The sequence below is a fragment of the Ascaphus truei genome, chromosome 3, assembly GCF_040206685.1.
Source record: "Ascaphus truei isolate aAscTru1 chromosome 3, aAscTru1.hap1, whole genome shotgun sequence".
NCBI classification, from domain to species: Eukaryota; Metazoa; Chordata; class Amphibia; order Anura; family Ascaphidae; genus Ascaphus; species Ascaphus truei.
In genome coordinates this window covers 47,808,732-47,826,940 of record NC_134485.1, presented here as the reverse complement: position 1 = coordinate 47,826,940, position 18,209 = coordinate 47,808,732, and positions in this window count along the sequence as shown.

The window sequence follows — 18,209 nt, the reverse complement described above, 5'->3', positions numbered from 1 at the left end:
TGTAATCCAGAATGTACTTAATTGTAAATCTAAGCCAGTGGTTTATTACTTCACCTGCCCTTGTCTGATGATTTACATTGGAATGAAGACACGAGAGCTACATCAAACACACTGAAAGTGACCAATCAATGTGGAGAAAAATTACCACAATTGCGAGACATTTTAATTTGAGACATAAACTCCAATCCTAATCTCTTTAGTGTCATTGCCATTGACCATGTCTCCTTGGGTATCTGGGGTGGTGATGTAGAGAAGGCATTACTACAACGGGAATGCCATTGGATTATCAAATTTGGCACCCTTCTGCCACATGGCATGAAGGAATATATGGGGTTTACCATGTTTCTGTAACATCGTCATCCTAACACCACACTACTAAGTCCCAGTTTAGCTACATCTATATGATTTATGGTACTGAGGTTTTTCTTATCAAATCATAACCTTTAGAGTGAGTAAGATTTAATTGACTTGTCGCTTCTCTCTACTGATGAGATTATAAACTTTGTAGGGACAGGATACATATTTTGTCACATTAGGACTAATAGGTTATTTTATCTACAATCTAAGAATGTTTATATAAGCTATACAACATTCCAGCAGTGAGGTTGCTTTAACATCACAATTTACTCTATGCTGATTATATGAGATAATCAGGTGGATTCATGTTGTTACCAGTATTAGTCCAGTAGTGTTTATCTGCTGTTAGTACTGTGTTCATTTACATATGTAACAAAGACTCAACAATTCATTAAGTTATAATCCCCGAAGAATAGGGCATTATTGGCCAGTAATGCCCTGTTCTGAGGGCACAAATGTCATTTTTATTAATAGTGTGCGGGAGCAGGGGTCTCCTGAGATGAACCATATTGATTTCATCATCGGGGACCCCCTGCTTCCGAGTTACAAGCCCTGGTATGGTTTGCCAGTATCTCCTCTAGTATTTAAATCCCATGGTAACGTGACGCGGAAGATTTAAAAATGGCATCCGATGCCCCATACCGGGGCCTATAACTCAGGAAGCAGGAGGTTCCTGAGGCAGAAACCAAAGCAGTTCAGCTCAGGAGGACACCTGCTCCTACACACTATTAATATAAATTACATTAAAACAGTTTCATTACCTTAGAGGCTAGCTGCTAAGACAATGAAGAGTTAAGGCACAATATCAGGTTTATTGAGGGCAAAGGGAGTTAGTGAAGTGGGTATTTGGCTCTTCACTCAACCCCTCTGCCCCCAATAAACATTACAATATGTACTAAGAACCAATACACAACCCATCCCCTGTGCCCCACCATAAAACATTTAATTTTCTTCTGCACAGGATAGATGCCAGAGGCCGGCGGGTGTCCCTGCGGTTGTCTGGGGGTCCTCAGGTGGTCCCCGTGGGTACCTGCTGCTCTGCTGTACCAATCCTGTGGCAATTTTTTTTACTGCTTACATTATAATAAATACACCCCCTCCCCCACCCTCCCCAACACAACCATTACAGTAATTGACAAAATAACTATTAATTTAAAATTATGGTGAAACATTGGAATGTGTTAATCAATGATCCTATCCTTAGGGATAACCTGGAAGAAAGGCCGGACATAGTCTTAAAAAAATGAAAAATATTAAAAATATTCTCGCACCAAGCGCTCTAAGTAGTGTACAGTGTGTTCAATATTGTATGCAGAACTTAAGAATTGAGGGGAATTAGTTATTAGGTGCACCACCAGATTGTTATAAATTCAGGCATGCTAGATGTCTTACTTGCCCACATAACACGAATAAAGCCAAAGAGTTCAGATCTAACACTACGAATGAAAGATTTAAAATCAAATAATACATTAATTGTAATACTGTACTTAATTTGTAGTTTACTTCTTATCATGCAGCTGTGGTACGCAATATATTGGGCACAAATAAAGACCCATAAAAGAGAGATTTTGAGAACATCAGCGAAATGTCATTAAGGGCTTTTAGAAACATGGAGCCTCAAGACACTTCTTTTTCAAACATAATAAAGACCCATCGCATGTGCTAATTACAGGCATTGAACATATTAAAACAAGCTCCCTGAGAGGAGATAGAATGGGCAAATTAAGGAGACAGGAGACGTATTGGATGTTTAAATTGCAGGCTGAATGAAGGAATGAAGACCTTGATTTGCTAGCCTTCCAATTAAATATAATTTATTGTATATATTTGACTAATTGGAGGATTTCCCTTTAATATATATCCCTTTTAATTTATATATCTCATAATTTATTTTACATAAATTATTAATTGATTTTATTTTACTCATTTATGTGGGACATTGAAGTTACTTAGGTACTGTATTGTGATTTTTAATATATAATGTTTTTTAGAACAATTGAATTATAATATATAGCAATGTATTGATTTTATTTACTATATATATTTTATTCATATAGATTGTATTTTATATTAATTATACAATTGATTGAATTATTACAAAAATATAGAACATATGTGCATAATACCAAGGAAATGATTTAGAAAAAAGGGTCAATACCTTTTCATCTATTTCAATTGATTTATCTCATGATTAAGGATTTATTTATTAATATCTGCAGTATATACCAACAAAAAATTATTGCACAGTCCTAACCTAGACAATAATTAGATTATTTGTAATTGATGAATAAAACCAGTTATACTTATAGACCAATTAGTGATTATGCTATATATACTGGTGCACTGAGAGATGCAGACCTATCCTTAGGGAAACCACACTAAGTGGAGAAACGCATAGGAGGAGTAGTAGCAGGCACAGACTGCGGTTAGTCTCTGTGATTCACCCCCACCTGACTGAGTAAAGAGACTCTGAGAGCTGGTTGGAGTGCAGACGAGGACGCATCACTTCCGGTCAGTGACGTCAGACCAGGAAGGAGCTGGGAGTTACAGCGTACAGCATTGCCAAGGACGCTGATCAGAAATAGAAGGCACCTGTGGAGAGGAACTGCAGCCACTGCCAGACAAGAGAGGTTTGCGGAACTTCAAATGGATACTTGCCTTATATACTGAGATAACATAGCAGTCAAGCGGACACCCTGGGAAAGCGCTGCCCTCACATTTGATATCCAGCCAGCAGCAAATACAGGAGGAGTGAGACTGGAGACCTTTTTCCCACAATTATACCTTTATAATCATAGAGGTAGTGGAGGTAGAGGAGGTAGGTATTAGTGTTTATTGTGGGTAGCGGGGTGGGTGAAGGGGGTATTTGACCCTTGGTGGGTAGTGGGAGGGGTTATCCCCTTGATTGGCTTAGTGGTTAGCCGCTAAGGTAATGAAGTTGACTGTACATGCATTTTTATTGCATGGGATTCATGCTGGGGGTCTCCGGTGCTAATATTAATGGGTATCAGCTCCGGAGACTCCCGGCATAAATCCGATGCAGGATTAATGCTTTTTTTTCTAAGTCCCTTTTCACTGCTTATTGGCAGCTTCTCACCACCTTTCTGCCAACTTTTCCTGGCGGGATGTTTTTTAAAGGAAATCTCTATTCTAGAGCCACGATTAGCCTCAATACGCTAATCGGGGCAACTAGAATTGCACAAGTTTGAAAACCTGCCAATAAGTGGCTTATCGCCGCTCTTTAGGAGGTTTTTTTCTCTGAATTTTTTTTTGCCGAAAAAGGCTTTTATTGCTGACTTATCAGGGCTTATTGAATCACTGTAAACTTTTTTGGTGAAAAGGCTTCGATTAGTGGCTTATCGGTGCTTGTGCATATCAATATCAATATGGTATTTGACACAATATTTTTGCCTGTTTGAAGGTATATTTAGATAATTTTTCCAGAATTCATAAAAAATGGCAATATGGAAACAGTTTGTGAAAACAGAAAGTTAGTTAGAGAATGTCAGAGAGAGAGAGAGTGTGAGGGATAGAGAGCGAGGGGAAAATAAGTGAGAGAGAAATAAAAGTACATTTGGGAGATGGACAAATAGGGTTGGAATTCATCATCCTTTTAATCAAAAGTACCTCCACCCGAGTCACTTAGACTAATTCACATTACCACACAGAATTGGGGCACATTGGTGCCACGTTATCCTGGGCACTAATTACTTTTTTCAATTCAGAATCTGTTGGATGATTTTTACAGTTAGTTTTATGGTGTATATTATGTGTATAGCTGCTGTAGCTGCTGCTATTAGTGTGTTACTGTTGTAATGCTGCTGAGCTGGAACTATTCCATTCTCACATTTTGATTGAAATGGGCAACTACTGTAAGTGGTAAATATGTGTGTGGTACAATATTACAATACTAAAGCTTCTCAGCTGTAACTAAGTTTCATGCTCTCACTCAGGCCCAGTCATCTTGTGTGCATAAAGTATATTCTATCATTCTTGTTATTTAAAGGATGTTGAATAACCTATGGTAAAGGAGGTGCCATAATTTGGTATGATATGCCATACATTATGTCTGATTTCTACCCTGCTGTTAGTAGGTGGCCCATTTGGTATACTGTATGTCTGCTTGAAAGTCTCAGATGGTTCTTCTGGTGGTGCTAGTACCTACAGTATGAACTGGGGGGGGGGGGTGGACACCAGTGTTAACGGTAGAGTACTGGTATAGATAGAACAGAGGCACTAGACAGCTAAGCTTAGCTTTACCTGTTTGGGAAGCTCTGAATCTCAATTAAAGACATCATGTGTATATGTCAGTTATGGTAATATATTTGCTTGCAACTCATGTGATACTACTAGTGCTGGTGGGGTGAGGTATTGGGCTCGTATGGTGGACACAGCTATTGGAGGAGTACTAATACAGATAACACAGTAGCACTAAACCCCTCTTTGAATGTCTACTTGGCTCTCAATATAAGACCCAGACCAGAAATATTGTGTTTATGTTAGTTATGATGCTGTATATTTTTCCACAATTAAGGTGTTACTGGTACATACTACAGTGCCCAACATACATATATGGTATGGTATATAGTGCCATTGGGTGAACACGTGTATGTAGTTGAGTACTAATACAGGTGGCACAGTGGCACTGGTCAACATAGCTCAGATTTGTTTGTCAGTCAATCTCTCATTCTTAATCCCATACATGTCACATGTATATGTTTGCCTACAAGTCTCAGATGGTAGTTGTGGTGTTTGGAGTTGAACAGTAGATACTGGTTTTGGAAGTGGCATGTAGGTGGGGGTCATTGGCCATTTTGGCAGAAAGGTTATACATTTTGAATTAACAATATTCATAGTCTTCCTCTTCAACAGTTTTATGTTGGGTAATACTGAGTGCTACTGTTGAGACTAAAACAAATTTCTTGCTTCCCCCCTAGTGCTACTATCAGGGCCATGCACTCTCTTTAAAGATACAAAAAAATGTAGCATTGGCCATTGTTGTCAATGTGTACTCTTTCTGAAGCTGATAACAGTGTAGGTTATGAGCTTGTGTGTGTTTTTTTTGTCTTAACTATAAAATATATAGGCATGTGTGACAGAGTGGCCTGTAGATGAGGTCAGAGAAACACATACACATAGATCTTGTTCTTAAACAAGCTCTCGGCAGGGTTTATTTGCAAGACCAAGCAACATAAAGTATTGGGTACTATCCCATTAAGCCAAAACAAAGCATAAAATCAAAGCCTACTCTATTTTGGAGACATACTGGACTGACCAGTCTCTAACTATCTGACTGTCTGGATAGGCCAGTTCCCAGTCCTAAACACATAACAATTTATTAGGGAGAAATATATAAAAAGTCTTATCTGACTGTGCTGGTCCGGCATCTCCGGTTTCTCCAGTTGCAGGCATTGCAGTCCTGCTGCTCCCAGGAAGTCTGTTGCCCTGTCTCTGTGCAAGCTTCACTGCTGTGTGGGTATTTGGATTCCCCACTTGTCCCAGGCAAATCCCTCTGGTGAACAAGCCTGGATCCCTTCAGTCTGGAGCTCCGTTATAGCTGGGTGTAAATCCTAGCTAGGTCACAGACAATCCTCTGTGACCCTCCTCTCCTGCAGACAAGGAACCGAAAGTCTAACAGAGCCTCCAACAGGGACACTGATAGCTGCTCACTTCCTGACTTTTAAACCCTGTTTAATCAGTAGTTTATTCCATACACCTAGCTCAGGTAGGAAAACTGACACCAGGGTAGTTTTGTGTCTTGTAGCATGTCTATTCTGCTTTTTGGTGAACTCTAATAATATGAGCTATTAGTTATGGTCACAGTGGCTCTCTGCTGCTAACAGAGTAATTCACAGCATGATGACCATCACCTTCAGAGCCAGTACAGCATTCACCCTGGCATTTAATGTTTAGGAGTGTCTCTGAGCCTTACCTCACAAATGCTTCTGCTGGTGTCTTTGCACAATTGGTCCATAATTAAAAAAATACTTCTCAAAGTCCTCTCCATCTCTGAAGTAAGGATACTCTACATCTGTCTTACTGTACTCATCTGGTGTTTGTTTCTATTGTACTGTGGAATTATATTCATAGAAAGGGTTGTCCCTCTAATTTATACTAACAACATATCTTCTTACTCTGCTATTGATGGATAAATCTCTATAAGCCAATTTTACTGGTAGGGTGCTGAGGTTCAAGTAAAACTGCAGATTTTTTTTGTAGAAGTCTTTCCTCTGGGGTCCCACTCAATAGTTGTGCTTTCTTGCCCCTTGAGTTGCGAAAAAAGTTATGGCTGAGTTTGAAAGCATACTGTCAAGAGTAAGGTCAATGTGCCTGTGTGAAATTCTCTAAAATGGCTAGATATGCTTAATGCTGGGACTATAAATAGGGCACACACACCACGTTTCACTAAAAACATGGCAGGCAATAATTAGTGAAAAAAATACTAATTTGGTGACATTATTAGCCTTTGAAGCATGATAAAATATTTTGCAGGGAATCTATTTTGGGGTGAAGAAAATCGCTAATACATTTTCAACCGTTTTGCACAACTCTATCTACCACACCTATTATACCACCTTCCCAACCCTCCCTTTTGGATAATACCACTAGAAAAAAAATTGTTTTCACTATCCACTGTCTATATTAACATTACCAGAACCAAGTGCACAAGCAAAATGGTGTGCGTGATCTGTTGTCTCTGAAGTAAGCAAAAATGTAAAAAGTTGGAAAAATTAAGTGAAATTCTGGAATTATTCTTATATTTGTTGACTTTTAATGATAGTGGAATTGTTGGCTAACTGTCATTATTGTGAAGAATTTTGTGACATTTTTTCTGTGAATTTCTCCTTGTTCACAAACTTTAGTAGATATCACAGATCTCTAATTTTACATTTACCACTAGCTGCTAATTGGCAAAATACACTTGATCGAAGTTTGGCAGCCAGTGCTTCACTCGTGGTTAGATAAACCTCTGCTAAAGCAAATGTATCAATTCTTGTGTTATTACATTATTAAAGCTGTTGACCTGATCTTTTAAAACTTTTTTTTTCAAAGGAAAAAGATACAGCAACTGCTGCAATAATGATACTGTTTAGTACTTGTAAATGCTGACTGAGTGTCTTACCTTTTCTCCCAAGGTAATTGTAACACAGATGGATGAGACTCTTTTAGACCACAAAGGTTAAAGATGCAGAACGAGAGTTGGAATCCAGGTCTGACAATGATGAACTACACTACAACAAGGGTACCCAAATTATTGCCCTGTTCTGTCCTGTGATAACCAATATAATATGAAAACTGTCTACAGGATAAAAGGACAAATTAAATCCATTAATCAGGCATATCTTCTCTAAACAGTTGCTCTGAAGAGATGAGCAAATGAAAAATGTACTGTTTGTTTTTATGCTTGCTAAGACTGTGGACGAAAATCAATTACAACACAACATTACAACATGACTTCACTACTAGGTAAGATTTTTTTTCTTGGGAAAATAATTTATTTTGCTTTGGTACAGAATAAATAAACCTTATTAACAAGATTAGTTTTTGTTTGTTGTTAAGAATTATACACCCGGATAGTATTACACTGTATACTAATAACACTGACAATATGTAAATTTGCATCTATTTTTTAAATTAAATTGGTAACAAACTTTATGATACATCTTAAAATCTTCCGGCATTGCAACCACATGATTGATTTTGTAGAAAACTGGATTATGAAGGTCCTCCTCTTCCATTCAGGTCCAGTTCCCTGATTCCAGAGAGTGGTAGATGTGAAGCAGACATCAAGTGTGTGTATATGTATGTATGTGTGTGTGTCTGTGTGTGTCTGTATATATACAGATGCAGCGGCCGTTATCTGATCATTTCACAGGTTTGCACACCCCGTTTTGGTCTGAGATTTCATAAAAATTATTTCCGTACAGTACTTCAAGTGTATGTGTAATTGTAATTTGAAGATTAAAAATATGAGTTGTTACTGTGTACAGTACTTGGGAAAGAAGTTCTTTCTGAGGCTCCTTAGCTTTTAGCCATACAAAAATTCTCGAACTGTGAAAGATTTAAAATAGGAACACACACAATAAAAAGTATTTTTAACGAATTAAATGTTTTATTTATAAAGGATAATAAAGTTAAAACGAATAATACAGAAATACAACTCTGCCCTCCTTCTGAATGTAAAATATATAATCCGCACATGCGTTTATTTTAAATTGGAACTTTGTTGAAACACATGTGCGTGTCATCACATTTCCGCATGCGTGTATGTCAAATTGTCAATTATATCTGTTGTACAGTAGTACTGCTCTTTGTGTATCTACAGTACAGTAATATACTGTATATAGTAAAAACACTGTTTATGTGCAACAGTATACTGTGGTTATATACTGTAGTATACATTACAGTATCTCAATGAGACATTTGTATATATTTAAATGCATTTAGAACTTTACATTACCGTATGTACTGGATTTTAAAGATTTTTATAGTGTGCTGTATGTCAAAGATTTACAGTATTTAGATACTGCACCGACACACTTTATTCGAGCAAATACCCAGTATGTACCTGGCAGATACCTGGAATGCGCCGCTCCTCACCTCTGACAAGCCCCGTTGCGTTTGCCTTCCCAGCCTGGTTTCATGCCTGGCTGACGGGCGGCTGATCTGTTAAATGATAATGATTAGGATTTAATAGGCTGCAATGCTTCGCGTGTCTACCAGATGGCATAAATTCATGAATTGTAATGCAGTATATATATATATATATACTGTGCAGTATTGCAGCCAGCGGGAATAAAATGCTTCAATCCCTGCCTGGAAAATACCTCAATGCACTCGGGCAGAAAACAGTCACAAACCTCAATACACCCGGGTATACCCGAATTCGTGGGACTAGCCGAGCTCGAATAAAGTGTGTCGCCAGTGTATACTATATTTAAACTACTGTACATCAGTATTTAATTTTTTATAGTACTATTTAAGCACTAAAAGCAACTTAATTTCAAGATTGAAATACTGTATCGGGTACTATACATATATCAGATATTTATATATATTTAAATTCCTTTACAACTTTATGAACTGTACGGTATAGTACTGTACAGTACATGTACTACTGTTGAGGGGGGGGGGGGTGGAATGTACAACCACAATGTTTAATCTGGGTGTACATAATGCTGTGATGAGCCTGCAGGATTTATGTTGAAAGAAATCATTTGAACTGTTGTAAAAGGCAATAAAAGTTATGACTGTACCGTGTGTGTGTGTGATATTTCAATAAATAGTGTGATACTGTATGCAGACCAAGCCTACCCAAAGTTGAAGGTATTGAATAGAATTCTCCCCCCCCCCCCCCGCAAAAAAAAATCATTACTATTTTGGGGGGTGGGGGGGGGTTCTTCGCCGAATTAGTTACACAAAAAGGTCTAATTATAATGCAAAATGTAACATTATAGAGAAATAAAAATGTAGTGGTTTTAAAAATGTAAACATTGATCAAAAATGAGAAAAAATGCATAACAAAGTTTTCCCTAAAATCACTCATTTATTAAGGCCTGCTCGAGAGAAAAAAATATGACTATTTTTTTTGAAGGGGGGACTTGAATTTCACTTTGGCAGTGAAGTCATTGTAGACCATTTAGTGTGCAGGACTTCTCAGGCATGCGCATGTGCGTGAAACCAGGCAAAGTAAATTCTCGGCCAAGAACAAAAGCTCAAACATAATGTTACTTTCTTGTTTAAGGTCCCATGGCCGGGGGAAAGGAGGTGTTGATAAGGAGCCGAATGCCTTTTGCTCAGTTTACTGAGGGAGGTGTGGGGGATGGTGAAACTCCATAAATTGCTTCATTTTTGTGTAATTCTGGGTTGACCATTTAAAAATTGATAAAATATTTTTGCCCAAATAAATTACACCTGCAAAGCCCAATTATACAGTAAGAAGCAACCTCATTGCTAAAATAATAATGTTGTGATTTGAAGAATGTTGAAATTGATAAAATATATATATATAAAAAAAAGCATTTCATAAAGTGTTTCTTCCAATCACTCATTTATGAATCCCTTAAAGAGAAAAAAAAGGATATGCCTTGTTAAGTTAATCTAGCCAAATTACTGTGCAGGTCTTCTTATTAGCCATGCAAGACCCAAAGCATATTTAATGTGTCTTTCTCTGTGAATGTCCTAGATTGGCTGGGGTAGGTGTCAAATGCCTTTTTCTTGTTTTTTTTAGGGGGGAAGGTGCAACTAAAATGTTTCATCTTGGTGTACACTGTACCTGTATATAATGCTGTGATGAGCGTGCACAATTACAGTACAGTTGAAAGAAATCATTTGAAATGTTGTAAAATATAAACAACATTTTTTAATCCCTTGAAGAGCGATAGAGAAATAAAAATGTAATGATTTTATAAATGTTACAAATGATTAAGTACAGTTTAAAAAAAAATGCATCGCATAAGGTTTTCTTTACAGCTTACAATTATTTCTCCTTCTCTAAAAAAAGTTACTTTAATTTTTTTTGTTTACCGTTGGATTTCTACAGTACTGTAAGTCCGATTGGCAGTGAAGGCTTTGTATTATACACTAGTTCACAATGCGCATGCGTGTGGAACCAGGAAATGTAAATTTCTATACCAGCAGACAAATCATTAAACCGTCTTAGACTTTTAGATAGCTACTTTAAAGAAAAAGATACCAGCGCAAAAACATGTTCCAAAATAGAAAAATATTTTATATGGAATTAAAAGAAACACAAATGAGTGCTATAAAAAAAACACTTGATTGGTTAAGCAAACATAAAATTAAAATGAAACAAAGTTACCAGAGGCTCCTTGTGCATTGTGAATGCAGCTGTTAGCAAAGGTAACAGAAGTAGCAGTCCTGTGGTTAAGTCAATGCTGATAGGGAAAACACCCACGCTCAGCTCGTCAGTGCAGGCAGTAAAGTTACCAGAAGCTCGTTGTGCATTGTGAATGTAGCTACAGTACTGTAGTCCCATGCCTTTGCTTTGTGGAGGTAGGGGTGAAGTCAGATGCAATTCAATTGGTCTGTCTTACAGTACTGCACGGATGATTGTGAAGGATTAGAAAACAACTGTTTGAACAGTTTGCAAATGTAGTTATTTTCTAAATCTTAACATTGATTAAATATGTAAAAAAAGCATCACTTCATGTTTTCCATTGACCATGAAGTGGCCTAAAATCAATCAACATCTCCATGTGAAATGTTATTACAGGTTAGGACATGTAATTGAATCACAGTGCATGTGTGTTATCCAAAATAATACTGTAGCGTGGCAAAGTTTTAAAAGTGTGAAGCTGGTTATACTGACTATAAAAGTAAAAAAGGCAACGTTTAAAAAAATATTAGAGTTCCATCGAACTTCATCCTTATCATTCGATGCTTGATTTCAATGTTTCGTTTCTGGAAACAAAAAATATGCTATAAATTCCGGTAGTGTGCATGCGTCAAGTCACGCTCTAGTGCGCATGTGTACAAGCACTGATGGGCTATGGCAGGCATACAGTACACTATAACAGGCTGCTATCTTCGGTGCCTCGCACCACTCCCCCTGATCGGCGCCAGCATCAAATGATGTGCAGGGTCATGTGACATCACATTGCCTTGGTAATTTTATGCTGGATTACCATGATGACATGTTGCTGGAAGGGAAGGTACTGTAAACGTGTATTATGGAGGCTTTGTGTGAGCCCCCGGCATTTAATTTAAATGCCTTGGGGGAGAGCAAGGGACCTCTATAACTGCCGCACCCACCCAGAAAATCTAGCACCCCACAGGGGAATTAAAGTTAATACTGTATAGTACATTATATTTACCTTCATTATACACTCTGCAAAATGGGTGGAGATGAGCCAATGTCAAATGTGGATTGTGCGTACAAGCTGGAGTCACTCATGTAGTCTGCATTATCTTTATTATATACGTTGCCAACCGGGTGGAGGTGATCCAATGTCAGTGATGTACAGCATTGTGCGCAACAGCCGGGATCAATCATGTAATCAGCATTATAGTTGACAGGTGCTTGCTGAAGCCAGTAATCAAGCAGGGACAGGTAGCAAGGATTGCTGCTCACCGGGTTTTCAGTCACGGTCGGCCCATTATTGCAATAGTATTGGGAAGCCGGGTTGGGTACCTGTGCACTGCTGGGTCGGGAAATACATACATGTACTGTATGAATCTTAAATGGATGAATCCCGACCATTCTTCTTTTACAGTCGCCATGAGCAAACATACCGGCAAAAGCTGGGAGCACTATCCTCTTGTATATACATCTCCCAGAGGAGGGACTGTGCAAAAAAAGCAATCATTATCACCTAATGTTTGCCTTATCGAATGCTTCCTGCCACTGTGGTTCGGTGAAAATTTGAAGAATTCATATTTTTTAATTATATAGTCATAAATCTTTGCTAAAGTCGCCTTCTTATCTGTTCCAGCATTAATTGCAGTAAATATGAGAAATGCGTAACTACTGTGGTTTGGTATAAGGACTTGACATGATTTACTTGACATGATGTCCATGCAGCAATTGAAGGGATAACAATGTAGAATAACGGGACAAGCATTGTGTTTACTGTGGAGATTTTAATTATAAAACCCCTAAATTTGATAACGTCTTCAGCGAGCAAGGTCAATTTACAATGGATAACTGTTGTGGCAACTCTTTTTATCTAGTTTTTAAACACCTGCAAATTGACTACGTAAAGCTCACTGGTTGCCCTGTGCAAAGGGATTCACTTTTGCTATCTAGCGGAAACACACAGAACTGCACTCAAACAAATCACAATCACATTAATCATGGAAAATCAACAACGGTAAACATGCTTGTGATTGACAGCCTTCACTGAAGATTAACAAATTAATGCCGCGTGGAATACAGCAGATTTTACGAAAAATGATCGTGTGTGTATGTAAAGGAGAAACGCGTAGGGCGTGGATTATCTTTTGTCTTAGTAACACATGAGCGTTTGGTAGTTGATAGAGCTACATTTTTAATGTAGAGGACTACCGATTTCGGCACCAGTGACGCTACGAGTGGAAGTACGGTGCTCTCGCGAGACTGAGTGACGTCATCACGTCATGCGGAGGCACCGGAGGAACACAGAGGGCGAGAGAAGCTGGCGTTGGAAATCAATTACATCTGAAGCTGTGATAGATCAAAACGGAGCAAATTATAAGAACATTGAGACCCCAAGAGTATCGTGAGTACTGGGAGCACGTTAGGTGCAGTGAGAGACCCTAATAGGGCTCACTAAAACGGGGAATACACCAGGTCCCAGGAGACTGTGAGCACTAGAAGTAGTGCAAGTGCCGGGTGTCACGTCACCAAAGCCCACGGCTATTGAACTGTGTGTTTATATAACAACTTGCACCAGGATAACATCAGAGGTGTATAGGAATATCAATAGTGACTGTCAGAAGCTCAGCTGAAATTCAGTAGCCCTTATGAGTGTGAGATACTCTGAATTCTCAACTGTTTTATGAGAAATCACAAAGTGTGAGTTTTTTTACTTATTGTGATTGAATTATTCTTTTTTATTAAAACTGTTACACTATCCTGTGTGTTCTTTACCTCCCCCTTTTATATGTGCCGCTACTTATGAGGTGAATACTCGGCTGTAAAGAAATTGCTGTTGGATACAAGGACGTTTCCAGAACATCTACATAGTTCCAGATCCCAGGGTGGATAAAAGGCCTGAATTATTTGAAACGCTCTGAGTGCATATCTTACCATTTATGGGTTAAATTGTCAAGACATACTACCCTATGTTTTTTCTCTCTTTTGTCTCCCCTTGCGCCTAGGTCAGTCTTCTGGAATCTTTTCGTTACAAGCTTGTGGAGCTGTAGACCTAATTGGCAGCAGACAGAGTCAGGGACAGATAGATTGTTAGGGTTAATACCCTCCGTTATATATGTGGTAACTATATTTTAGATATCTCTGTGTGATTGTGCTGTGTGTATCTTTCTTTTATATATATATATATATATATATATATATATATATATATATATATACAATCAAAAAAGAAATAGATGATACCGTTCTGTGGCTAACGAAATGATCAAAAAAGAAATAGATGATACCGTTCTGTGGCTAACGAAATGATCAAAAAATAAATAGATGATATATATATATATGTGTAGAGATATCTGTAACGTGTTAGCCAAGCTTAATAATCAAAAACAAATAGTCGATACTGTTCTGTGGCTAACGAAATGCTTATATTTGTGCGAGCTTTCGAGATACACTGATCTCTTCTTCATGCGATGTTACAATTGATTAAGCCAAACAAACTTTCTTAGAAACAAGGCATTGGAATGTTATCTGTGGGTGAAGCCTTCACCTCCCCCATGTGCAGTATGCAATTTATTACTAAGGGTGTTAAATGGTCCCTGAATGCTTGTGATGTAAGGAATACGTGTATGCGTGTATGCAGAGGGTGTTGCATTTCTGTTTGTGTGTGGCTACTATGTAGTCCCTATTGGTATATAGTTTCTATTGGTATATGAGTATTGATTATATCCCTATATATGCAACACCCTTGTTTTACACTACCCCTCCACACACACCTTTTGTAAAGCGCTGTATACACTGTGGGTGCTTTATTAATTTAGATTTACACACGTACACACATGCATAAATGCATACACACATACACACAATAGCTTTGCATCTAATCCCATGCTGTGCTTAAAAGCTGTGTGAACAGCAGAGCATTTGCTTATAAAGGTTCCATCAAAAAATTTATTTCAGGCAATAGGTGACACAATGTGTGTTCATTTGCATGTAATTTCCCAGAATCCCTTGCTGCAGTGGAAATATTGTATGCAATGTGATAATGGTGAAAAGCAGGTTTGCAGACCTGTCTAAGACATGTGAATGTGCTCACAAGTGATATTCTTTATCCTATATGCTAACAGTGGATGTTTTTTGTCGCCTTTTTCACCCACCATAGCTTAAAATGTACACTTAGTTTTTATAGGTAATTTTGTAATCAGCCACGCTGCATGTTCTTTCTAAAGGTAACAACACTTCTGCTATAAAAATTAAAATTTAAAACATAACTTTTTGAAGTGTATTAGCATCCACAGTATATAATGACATACCAAAGATGCAGGTTTTTTAACACAAGCGTCACGGGTTTCCATGACAACCAAAAAGTTTAAAGGGGCGGACAATGACGCTACTAACCCCCAACCCAGAAGAAGGCATGACTTATCAACGCTGGAACGTATGTCGGGTTACAGCCAGACGGCAGGATCACCTGTGGTCAGAGGTGTCCATGATTCCGCATGCACCAAGGAGACGTAATATTCTTATTGGCCTGACACAGCACTATGCTCACAACAGGCAGCATCGTTTTTGGCGCTCCTCACTCAGCACACTGAGTTTAACCAGTGGACTTACCTCTGATAAGTATGCACCTTTTGGTCAGCAGTATTTTGGCAATCTTTCAGGAGCTATGCTATGAGACCAATATCTTCACCCCCCCTTTAGTGATATACCGTAAGCGTGGTACGCAGGTTCATTATTCCTAAGGCAATCACTAGGGCACTCCTGATAGCACACTTAACGCTATTAACTACCCTCTCATACTAAGGCCTAATTATGGTTTTACACTCTGACCAATAGGCACCCAATATGTATAGTGTACATTAAACCCTAGCCCACTGTCTACTTACTTTTTGACACACTTTGTCTTTTTTCCAGTATAGAAGAACTTTTGGGAACTATAGAGACATGTATACAGTATATATACATTGACCAAAGAAAATACATTGTGAGACACTATTTTGACATCTATCAGTCGCAACTAGGATATAACAGGTCTTACTATGCTTCACTGAGAGTAAATAGTGTTGAGTTATTCAGATGCACTGGCCATTATTTTAATAAATCACGCGGTGTATACCTCGGAATACCCATGTCATGGTGCAGGATTTCTTCCAACCGTACCACCTTAAGACGCAAGTGCAGGCGAGTGCATAAAATGGCATTTTACTTGAAATTGACACAGTAGCACATTAGCATAGTACTGTACACATTATAATTCATTGATTTAATTGCACACAATCCATGAAATTAAAAACAAAGCAAACGTGATAAACACGTGTGCTTGAGGCGATTGGCTGCGTTGATAAAGCAGTGCACACGAAAATGGCGCCGTGATTTGTTAAAATAATGGCCGCTGGATCTGTAAATACAGTGCTTTTTATATCACCTAACTCTGGAGACAGCTGTACGTCTAAATATATATGCCTATGATTGCAAAACATATAGAAAATAACTCCTGTTGTTATCTTGAAATGAATCTCAGTCAATAGGGGGGTTTTATTCATTGAGAGTGGTACCTCTATCCACATATATGTACAATGTTTTAGTGGTAGCTTATCCTTCTACAGGTACACATATAGGTACAAACACTAAATACACACAGTTTATACAATACTTACCTAGTCTAGACAGGTATATCTGTTCCTGTACCTAGCTCTAGACAGGCGTGAACACTAAGTGATCCATTTTACGTTATGAATGTGATATTTATTTGTTCGAATATTGGATGCCCAGTTTTTTATAATTGTCGTTAGTTAAAGATTATTTTTAATTATATTGACATTACAGTACTGTGGTGCGCCTATAAGGGAATTATTTTCCTCCAAGTACCCCTGTGTACTTGTTGCTTTCAGCACTTTCCAGGCAGCACACAGCTAGATACAGTTCGAGCGAGGTTTCTATTTTCTTTTTCTCTTTGAATGCGAAGATGAAAAGGAGGAAACTGAATAAGAAAAAATGAATAAAACTATCAACATCAAGAACTTTAAGAATAACATTTGAACTAGAACTGAAAAATCACTTCTGCTTTCTCGAAATGTATGGGGACGCATTAACAAACAATTAGCAAGAACTTCTGAAGATTGTAGTTGAAAGTACAGAAAAAACTAGAGGTATCGGTAACAAAAACAGAATAAGAAAATATAAATTGAAACAAAGCAGTTACTGAAGAAATGACAAGAAATGGAACAATCACAAGACATAAGAATGGAATATTCAGAGCTGTGCAACATAATCTGCAAGGGTACAGTATAACATAAGATGTAAGAAAATGTAACTGTGATATGGGGAAGAAGACTTGAAAATAAGAAAGCTTAATGAAAACAAAGCAGTGACTTACTGTACAGTATGATTAGGAAGAAGCAAATCATTGCAGTAAAACAAGACAAAGGGGTCTAGTCACTAAACTTCGATAAGTGACATACTGTAACGCCTGTAAAGTGCCCTTTTCAAGTGATTTTGCATGTGTAGCTATTCACAAAGCTTCAATCACATGGCAAAATCATTTGAAAATGGCTTTTTAAGGAGGTTAGTACTCAAGCCCTGCGGTAGTTCAACAAATACCCAAACTCGCATTTTTTGGCCAGCAACTGCTATTCACAAAGATCCGATATGTGTTGGGGGTAGAGAGGGTGGGTATTAGGATGCCGATTGATTGCCAATGTGGCTAACTGTTCCCCTTTTGAGGGCATAGGTAGCCACTGTGACCATCAATGGATACAATAGCTACTGTATTTTTTTTTTATATTATTGTATTTTGTATTGTATTTTATTTTATTGCACTGTATTGTATATTTGAAAGGGCAAAGGTGCTTTTTTCCCATATTTAGCTAATAGCACCTTTGCCCATTTCTGTGTAGTGGTGTTGGTGGTAGAAGGGGTGGATGAAAGGTCTAGTTTCCCAGGGTGTGTGGTTAGACCTCTTGAGTGGGGTTAGCCCCTTCATTACCATAGCAGTAGTAACCACTAAGGTAATGAAGGGTTTAACTGCTCCTGCAAC